An 11,123-nucleotide genomic window follows, 5' to 3' on the forward strand; every position below is an offset into this window, starting at 1 on the left:
ATATATATATATATTCACTGAACTCTTCATGAATCCAAATTCTATTCCATATCTTGAATTATATTTTGAATGAAAATGAAATGAAATATGCTTTCACATGGATCACCTAGAATATTGAAGTAAAAGCATCAAACAATTCTTATCTACCTCGCCACCCAAATAACTTTGCCTACCCCATCTATTGACCAGAATATTTGAAGATTACACAACTTTAAATATAGCAACACTAGCATTGGGGAATTTTTTCAGAACACGAAACATCGGTAGAAACAGAACATTTTTTTCCTAGTCCTTGAGGAGAAGCATCTTGTGGTTTAGTCCAAAGGTCATTGTTAGTCTTCACACTTCATGCAAAAGGAAATCATATGTTTAATTCGAGCTAATTTGGTAACAGATATTGTTTAAGGAGGGAAAAGGTATAGAATTAAGAATGTTCCCATGAAAGAATGAAACAACGTTAAATGTTTAAAATTACTCTCAACTTTATCATAAAGAAATATAGAAAACTAAACTATCATGCTAATAAAAAAATATATGAACAAATTAAATCACACTTGTTAAGACGCAAATCACTACAACTTTTAACAGTTTTACCGACAAACCAAATCCTTTTGTGTAAAATTGCCACTTCATTGGTAAATTTTTTAACGACTAAATCCCCGATGGAAAGAGTCTGTCGACATATTGTTCATCAGTAATTCCACATTCTGTCAGTAAAAAATAAAAATAAAAATAGAAATACTAATGGTTTTACATATAAAAAATGTGTGAAAAAAAATTCTTGCTAGAAATATTCCATCAATGATAGTGGCATATAAAGTAGATATTTTTCAACTCTAAATAAAATGTTGATGGAATGTATCCGTTGGTATAAACATTGGTGATTACGGCATTTGTAGTAAATATTTCTCAATTTTTAGTAAAATACCAACGGAATGTTTGCGTCTGTGAAGACATTGGTGATTGTGGCATTTCGAGTAAATATTTTTCAACTTTCTGTAAAATACTGATGGAAACATTCCATCTGAAAATCTATTGATGATATTTTTTAATATATATATATATAGTAAAAAAACCAATTATGCAAATAAAATTGTATTAAACATAAAAAATATAAAAATAAAGTTAAATAATATTCATCCAAATATTCATTACAAGTTTAATATGTTTCCAAAAAAAAATTAAACTAAAACAATAACGGTGCTAGAGAAGGCTAATTGTTCACGAGACAAAATGGTCAAAAAGAAGGCGCACATATATCATCCATTTGTGATGTAATTTTCATGATCATTTGGTAGAGTTGTTCATAATTCGCCGAGAAGTACTCATTTTTTTCAATGAGATGAGTATTGTGTTGCTACAAGACCACGATCTCTTTAGATTGGGTGGTCGATACTAATTATGAGCTCCTAACGGTTAAGACACTACAGGCCACCCGCAAGTTCTCGACCATAGTGTTGGAGAGCCTGTACACCCAATTTTTATCAGGTTCACTAGACGATCCTACCTCCATCCACAAATCTGAATGGGTCGAAAGATTATCCTCGTATCTCTTCCTCAACCGACTTTTATAAGTCTCTTGAAAATGAAAAAAGAAATCACCATATTCAATTCAAGAAAAATAATAACTTATCATGTGCATTGTCTCACTCGAATTTGTATTGTATATAAATAATAATTTATTTATAATTATAATAATAATTTATTAAAAATAAGCTGGAAATTAGAAATGAACACCAACCTAAAATCTTTGAAACCATGGATCGATATAAGGTCTTCATTCAGGATATTTGGAAACTTGACTCCATTGAAATAATAAAATCTCCATCAACGATTTAAACATCAATGATGTTACTTGGGCAGCCTCAATGTTTGTGAACCTAAAAATAAATTAAATTAATGGAATATTGATTAGTTGTTCATAAATTATGTTATAATAAAAATAAAAAACTAAAACCAAATCGAAAAAAAATTAATTAAAAGGTCATCCTTTCAATATGTCTCGTACTTGTGGGTGAATTGATTCCGCTATAAAGACACACCGCCTTTGCGCTATGAGACCACATTGGAAGAGGCAGCATCACGAGTCGGCACAGGTGATTCTTCTTAATCAACATCTAAGGACATGTCATTCTCATTGATAGAAGAACTAATTGCGTCCATATGTGAGCGATGAGCTGTTGATTTCGTTCAATGCATTTACACAATTTTATACGAATAATTACATAATTAAGTTCAATTATTAAAAAAAATTCAGCAGCATCTCCCCTGTACTGGAGACTACCCATAGTTTTCAAACATGTAAATATTAACAATAGCCACAACCTATTAACCCCATTCAAAAATCTTATATATAACTTAACATCTATACAAATAACAATTAAAATCAATGGAAATAATTAAATATATATCATGCAACAATAGAGTAAAATTGAGATAAAATAATTAAATTTATTCTTATATATTTAATTACGAATTACAAGGTAAATTCAACAAAGAATTTAATTATTATGGCAAAACAAACAATAAAATATATTGAACAAATTAAAAAAAAAAATTATAGACTTTACTTATGAAAAATGCTTATCTTAATAATGTGTTTATTTCAAGACTTTATCTACATTATAAAAATACACCAAAATAAAAAACACAACAAAAATAACAATAACTAAAACAAAAAAATAAAAATAAAAAAATAAAATCATTAAGCATATTAAATAGAAATACATACCTTTTAATTTGTTAAACATTGAACTAGAGATAACAGGCAAAAAAAAAAAATGTTTTGAAGCAAATGAGAGGGAAAAAAAATCAAAATGAGAGAACTCTTAAACAAAGGAAATGAAAATGAATTGAAGGGGCGGTTACTGGGATTTATAGTGTAGTTTTACTGATGGAATATTTAAATAATATTACTTTTAATTATTTTTTGGTGACTTTTCAAAAACCTGTCAGTGAATTTTGAATTTCACACTAAATATTTTTAATTATCCTTTATAATTTTCACAGTCCATCAGTAATTTCATTGGCAAGTACATGCAGTCAGAGATGCATTAATACCTGTCCTTTGGAATTCACATCATCCAGCAATAAATCTATTGGTAAAATACCAGAGGACTTTATCTGTCTATAGAGATGTTGGTGATTATGGCATTTTCAATAAATATTTTTCAACTCTCTGTAAAATATCAACACATACATTATCCATTAGCATAAACATCGATGATTGTGGTATTTGCAGTAAATATTTTGCAACTCTTGGTAAAATACTGATAGACGGAAGGCTGTAAAGACATTGGTGATCATGCACTATGTATGAAATATTATGTTTGTATTGCCTATTTACCCTCCTACAGACACTTAAATTACAAACTGCCTGCATAAAACAATAATAATAGTTGACAATTATAAAATAAATATTTCGTATTACAAAATATCATCCATAACATTACATTATAAAAAAATGCTTTACACTTTCCTCGATTCTGATAGTTAGTTAGAATTTTCTTCTTCATCATCGTCAATTGAATAGTCATCAACTTCATCGCAATCTTTAATATGGATATCATCATCATCATCTTCATCGATATTTGGTTGTTCGCTAAAGCTCAAAACAACATTCAACTCCTCGGCATCAACACCAACAAGACTATCATCAAAAACATGAAAATTTGAATTTTTTCTATATTAATCAAAGGAGCAACTCGATATGGTTCAACCAACTCACTAACTTAAAAGATTTTATCTCACACACCTATGTCTTCGTTCCCATCTTGAACAACCTCAACATAACCTCTAGGTTTCATTTTTAAACTGAATAACCAATCATCTCTTGATCGATCCTTTCTAAAAAAAGGGGTGTATTTGTAATAAACTTGTTGACATTGCTTTGCAAAAACAAAAACATCGTTTACGTTGTGGAGTCTAACTTTTGAGTTGATTTCGACTAGACCATAATGAGGATATACTCTAATTCCTCTGTTAGTGGTGTCATACCAATAACATTTGAATAAAAACACTATATTCTGCTTGCTATGATATTGCAGTTTGACGATCTCTTCTAATTTACCATAGTAGTCAACTTCAAACTCATTACAAGTTGAACTCTTAACACAAATACTGTTGTTGTATATCTTTATTCCATACCTCTATTGTTTAGTATAAAACATATATCTATTGACAAAATACTTGTTGCAGCACTTAACTTTTCTTTCAGGGCTCTGGCTTAATGAAGACAATGAAATAGCAACACTCATTTCCATTTGATAAACCTTGTATATCATGTACAATAATGAATAGTAAACAAGAATTTTGTAATGACATACAATAACTTTACAAGAGATAATGACTTTGTGATAGTAGTTACATATGTTCTAAACTAGCGGTAAATTTTTCACCTTGTAATTGAAAGATTTGGGATTCGATCAACTATGAATTATTGGATAGTAAATATTATAGATGTTGCCTATAAGGTTTTTTCAAATTATATGAGTTTATGATATTACAATATATAAATAGTACATTCTTAATGAAGTTTAAGTAGTACATATACTTACTGAATAAAAGGTTTCAGCTCATCACAGTTAAATAGAACATAATTGTATGTTTGTTTGAACTCTATTTCGAACAAATATCTTTCCCTTATGGCATTTTTAGGTGTGAGTCATCTAGGATTGAAAAATATTGACAAATACCCACTAGAAAGCACTTCACCTCCATTATCATACCATGGAACACGATTGATTCTCATTCTCAAATGAGGTTCAAAATAGTACAAGATAAATATTAAGATCTCCTTAACAATATATGCCTCACATATCGAAACCTCAATATGCACCTTGTTCTTAACCTTTTTTCTTTAGATTGAACAAGTATCTACATAGAATTAATCAAATATTTTCAATAAAGAAAAACAAAGAAAATACTTTTATATATAAATTACATTGCAATTGTAATATCTAACAATTCAAAAAGATACATTATTTATTTCCTGGAAAACTAAGATCAAAATGGAGCAGTCCATTTATTGTGACACATGTATATTTATATGAGGCCTCTGATATCAAAAATCCAAAGAATGACAATATTTTCAAGGTAAATGGACGTCATGTGAAAGTTTACTTTGATAATTTTTCAATTGAAAATAACTCTATTGAATTAGGTGATCTTATATATAAAGATTGATTCTTTTCTCAGTTTGTTTTTGTGTTTTTTTTTTTGTGTGATTTTTGTTTTGCTAGTTTCTCTCACCCAATTAAATGTCGGATAATGGTACTCCATGACTTAAGTAAGTTCTTTCAGTTTCTCATAATAACTAATATCTATGTATATATTTGTGTAATTCTTTGCTCTTTACCCTTTCGTTGAATCTCTCTTTTAATTCTCATTTGAAAATGGATACCACTCTTGAAAAATTAAAAAAGTATTTTCCCGCTCTACCTTAGAATGCGATTATAAAAATTTACCGTGTTAGATGTGCAAAATCAAGATTGTTAATGAATCATGGAATTCCTAAAGATATTCGCTGGTTGATTGAAGCAAAGGTCTGATTATCAGGTGAATCCTCTAATTCCTTTATTTCACATATGCCTGGAATAGGTAAAAGCACTTTTGCAAAGAAACGTCGAGCAAAACAATTGAAAGTCTGTCATCGATGTGTCAGATGGACTTGTAATGCATAATGTTGTTCTTTAGGAATGGTATCTATAAACCATAAAGATAAAATACAATTCATTAAGGATGGCCTAAATAAGAGGTCTTTGGATAATCTTCTATTGACTCTTGAGACACATCTTAGTAGAGATGTACATCATGCAATTTATGATTTATGGCCCCATTTTCATAAAGAACACGATAAATTTAGTTTTAGGAATCTGACTAAAATAGACCCTATTTGCTAGTTTTTAACAAAACTAGATGGGAAGCCTATCTCCGACCCATAGAGGGCAATTAAGTCATTCTTGAATGTAAAACCAAGGAAAGATGTGAGTCACAATCACAACTACTTCTACATACACATGCTTTTCCAAAAATAAATAAATAAATACAAAGAGAGAGTATGTATGAGACTCCAACTGGCCTACATATAGATGGTATGATTTCCTTTTTAATTTCTCATATCTAAAATCCTCTCCACCTTCCTTTCATTTCTACTCAACTTATACATTCAACAAATATATAAGTGTGTAGAAATGACAAGTTCCTTAGGTCATCACATAAAAAAAATATTTGTGTTTTCGGTGGATCTAGTTATGGAAAAGAAAAGGAGTTTTTAGAATCAGCAAATCATGTTGGTTAGGTGATAGATAAGATAAAGATTCATTTAGTGTATAAGGGAGGTGGTCATAGGTTAATGAGAGATGTGTCAATAGGTGTATTTTTAGGAGGTAATCAAGTTTTAGGGGTTGTCTCCAAAGCTTTAGCACAAAGGAACATCATTGGAAAAATAATTGGAGAGAAACTACACATCTTTATAATGTCTACTCGAATAAATTCAATGTTTAACCATGCTGATGCGTTCATTGCCTTACCAGGTGGTTTGGGCACATTAGAAAAGATCTTTCATATTTCTTCTTGGGCCCAACTACACATTCATCATAAACCCATAGGTTTGTTAAATGTTAATGGTTATTATGATAAGTAATTGTCTTTTTTTGATCATGTTGTGGAACATGAATTTCTAACATCTTCTGCACGACAAATCATGATCTCTGCTCCTACTACTAAATAATTGATTGACCAACTATAATCTTTTATTCTTGTAATTGATCCCTCCATGAGTCACATAAATTGGTCAACTAAGGAAAGCCATAAAAACCTTAGATTATATTTAGGCCTTCATTTGTGAATCTTTATGTCTTTTGGTTTTATTAATATGTTTTGTTGTTTTTTATATTTGTTTAAATGTGTTTCAAGATTGTTGGTGTTCGGTATTTCAGGTGATATCTTTTATACTCTATCTTTCTACCTTATAACATTAAGGACAATGTCTCATTTTTGTTGGGAGGAGAGGGTAGTAGTTGATATTAAAAAAAAGAACTAACTGTGTTTTCTTTTTCATAAACCATTTGCAAATTGTTGTAGTTGATATTAAAAAAAAAAAGAACTATCCGTGTTTTCATTTTTATAAACCATTTGCAAATTGTTGTTACTTAGATGGTAGAGTAAGGAGGAATTTTATTGACTCTTGAGACATATCTTGGTTAATATTTTTCAATGGTTATTTGCAATATTCATAACAAGATCTATCATAATACTTCTTGAAATATTCAAGTTTACAAACTCTTGTATTGTTATCACTTAATTCTGCTTATATACTCATTTAACTTGTATTCTTAAACCTTAATTTTCACACACACACTTTAACATATGATTGTGGGTTCCAAATTGGATTATTATATTATTTATGTTATTTTGTTAAAGGTAACAATTAAAAAAAAGGGATAGTATATAATTTGCCAAAAAAAGAGCAAAGAAAATGATGCTGATAATAAAAACGTAGATAAGTTTGGTTTTGTAGCCTCCCTAACCTAAGCAATTAAGCCCAAAAGGATGTTTTAACACTTAATACCCTAAGGCAAACTGACTTGGGAGCTATTGGCCCAATGCTTGTTACATGAGTTAAGGAGAAAAGCTTAAGGGAATCAAACATTACACTATCTACATATCAGTATCTGCAACTTGAGTTACTAAACTTATAGGGATGTCTCAACACCTAATGCTCTAAGATCAACTAGTCTGGAAGTCATTAGCCGAAAGCTCGTTACATGGGTTAAAGATGCATCGTGTTTTAAGTTTATATATATATATATATATTAAAAAAAGAGAAAAAATAATAATAATCCCAACCCAAGAAAGTTAACTTTAAATATTAGAACAAAAAATTTGTTTTTTTCCAAGAAAAGCCCTACAACTATGTGTTGATATATTGAGCACAAAGGAAAGGTTTATTAATATCTTGTTTAAAAGATATTAAGAAAATATATAAATTTAATGAGTTTGTTTATCTAGATAGATTAATGGAAGTTAAATGATAAATGTCTTGCTTTGTGGAATTCGCAAATTATTTTTCTATTTTAATGCTTTGATTACTTGGAACTAATAATAAGCTGGTTGTGGGGTATGATTAGTACTTAAAAGTGCATTTTTATTAAGGTTTTATATTTTATATAATCATTTTGTACTTAAAGTATCAATAACTCCTTAACTAACGCATGTTTTATAATAACATATCTAATAATATAAGATATCTTTAATTTGTGGTGAATATTCATCTTAAATGGAGGCCTATCACATAAATAAGAGGATTGATTGATGAGTTTAAGTACCGAAATTTAAAGGATAAAGAGATGGTCAAACTTAGAAAAGAGATGTTAGTGCAGTCCAAACCGGAACACTTTTCGGTAATTAGGTCATATCTGGAGCTATAGATCTTGGATTTAGGTCTATATTATATGGATGGAAAGGTAAGATATAGGCCTACAACTTTCATGTGGAGGTCTAGTTTTAATAAGGCCACTTTCAAGTCCAAATTGTAGTAACAACGAAGAAGTCTGAATCTGTCCTGCAGCCTAGACACTGTTCAGTGTTTAGCCCATATCTTGAGTTCTAGAAGTCCAAATGACTTGAATTGTTTTCTTTGAAAAACTGAGAAAATTTCATACAATTTCATGTGGAGGTCGGGTTCAAATTCTAACATTATCAATGATGTTTTATTTAGACAAGAGAAGATAAGGCATTTGCCATGTATTTAGGCATCTTAGTTTCCAGATCAAGATCATGCTTATGCTTTCTCTTTTTGTATTTTTGTATTGCTTAAGTTTTGCTTTCATTAATATCAAGTTTATGCCTTTCATTTCCTTTCCTTTACTTAGTTAACTTTTATCTTATTTTTGTTCTTATTTTGTTTATTTATGTTTCTTTCTTTCATTATATTCAGCCAAGTTTATTATGTCAAGGTGAAAAAATTACACTAATTGTGTAAGAATAAGTATAATATAAAGTCAATATAGACCTTAATGTTTGATACTAACATGTTTTATATTTGTTATTTTGTTCACTTTTAATACTTTGCTTGTTAAATGGCTAATCTAGATTTATATTGTATAACACTTGGCACAACAAATACTTGACACTTTTATAACCCATACTATATGGTATAACTAACATCTGTGCTATGAAAGAAACTTGATTTGTTGTTAACATAAGTTATAATCATGAATACTGACATGACTAAAAGATTGATGTTTTCTCCACAGTGCAGGAGTGTCGAAGTAATAAATAATCCAGCAAGACTGGGGTCGAAGCACAGATGGTTAATTGTATAAATTATAGATAACAATAATACAACAAAAACAACAAAAACAACAACAATAATAATAATAGTGGTGGTGGTGGTGGTAGTGGTAGTAATAGTGATTGTAGTAATAATAATAATAATAATAATAATAATAATAATAATAAAGAAGTTGATGAGAACTTTGAGATGGAAGATTAAAGTAAGGATTAAACAATGATAACAACAAATGTCAAGGTTGGAGAATCTACTAATGGTATGTCAAACAAGTATAGTATAAACTGTTATTACTTAAATGGAAACCACACACAAAGGAGGTTCCAATCAAATTATATATTGTTAACATGATTACATTAGTTATCTTATTCAAATAATGCTAATACTTGTAAATATGGTCAAGCATTCATGATTATAACTTATGTTAACAACAAATCAAGTTCCTTTCATAGCTCAGGTGCCGGTTATACCATACAATATGGGCTATGAAAGTGCCAAGTATTTGTTGTATCAAGTGTTATACAACATTAATCTAGATTAACCATTTAACAAGCAAAGTATTAAAAGTGAACAAGATAACAAATACAAAACATGTTAGTATTAAATATTAAGGTCCATGTTGAGTTTACAGTATACTTATTCTTACACCATTAGTGTAACCTTTTCACCTTGACATAATAAACTTACCTAAATATAATGAATGAAAGAAAAATAAATAAACAAAATAAGAACATAAATAAGATAAAAGTTAACTAAGTAAAGGAAAGGATATGAAAGGCATAAACTTGATATTAATGAAAGCAAAACATAAACAATACAAAGCTATAAAGAGAGAAAAGCAAGAGCATAATCTTGATCTGGAAACCAAGATTCTTAAATGCATGGCAAATGCCTCTTTTTATATGCCAAAATTGGGAACTATTGAATTGATAACTAATTAATAAGTGGGTGACCAACTCTTGACTTGGTGACAATCCTTATCTTCTCTTGTCTACCCCAAACATCATTGATAACGTTAGAATCGGAACCACTTGAAAACATGAAAGTTTTAGGAAATTATCTCTGTTTTTTAGGGAAAAAATGGAGGTCATTTGGACTTCTAAAACTTTAGATATGGGTCAAACACTGAACAGTGTTTGGGCTGTAGGACAGATTCAAACTTCTTCGTTATTGCTATAATTTGGACTTGAAAGTGACTTTAAATCTTGGGCTCCCATGAAAGTTGTAGGCTTGTTTCTTACCTTTCCATCTATATAAATTAGATCTAAATATGAGATCTACAACTTCAGATATGATCCAATTATCAAACAGTGTTCCGGTTTGGACTGCATCATTATCTCTTTTCTATGTTTGACCATCTCTCTGTCCTTTTAATTTCAATTCTTAAACTCATCAATCAATCCTTTTATTTATGTGATAGATCTGCATTTAAAATGAACATTTACCACAAATTAAATGTATCTTATATTATTAGATATGTTATTATAAAACATGTTTTAGTTAAGGAATTATTTATTGATACTTCAAGTGCAAAATGATAATATAAAACCTCGATAAAAATGTACTTTTAAGTGCTAATCAAATGCTTGACAACATTTACAAGTATTAGAATTAATCGAATAAGATAATTAATGTAATCATGTTAATAATTTATAATCTAATTGGAACCTACTTTGTGTGTGGTTTCCAATTGAATAATAAGAGTTTATACTATACTTATTTGACATATCATTAGTGGATCCTCTAACCTTGACATTTGTTGTTATCATTGTTTAATCCTTACGTTAATCTTCCATCTCAAAATTCTCATCAACTTCTTCTTCTTCTTCTT

General features: G+C 29.2%; 1 long non-coding RNA gene across 1 annotated transcript in view; it reads left to right on the forward strand.

Annotated features, from left to right (window-relative positions):
• Positions 1 to 850: 850 nt before the first annotated feature.
• The window catches only part of LOC105114753 (uncharacterized), a 10,794-nt gene continuing 521 nt past the window's right edge, over positions 851 to 11,123 (forward strand). Inside the window, exons 1-2 of the long non-coding RNA XR_840196.1 lie at positions 851 to 864; positions 1,381 to 1,385. This is a non-coding gene — a long non-coding RNA (uncharacterized LOC105114753). The remainder of the gene's footprint in view (positions 865 to 1,380; positions 1,386 to 11,123) is intronic.

The sequence above is a fragment of the Populus euphratica genome, unplaced genomic scaffold (genome assembly GCF_000495115.2).
Source record: "Populus euphratica unplaced genomic scaffold, PopEup_1.0 scaffold575.1, whole genome shotgun sequence".
Taxonomy (NCBI): domain Eukaryota; kingdom Viridiplantae; phylum Streptophyta; class Magnoliopsida; order Malpighiales; family Salicaceae; genus Populus; species Populus euphratica.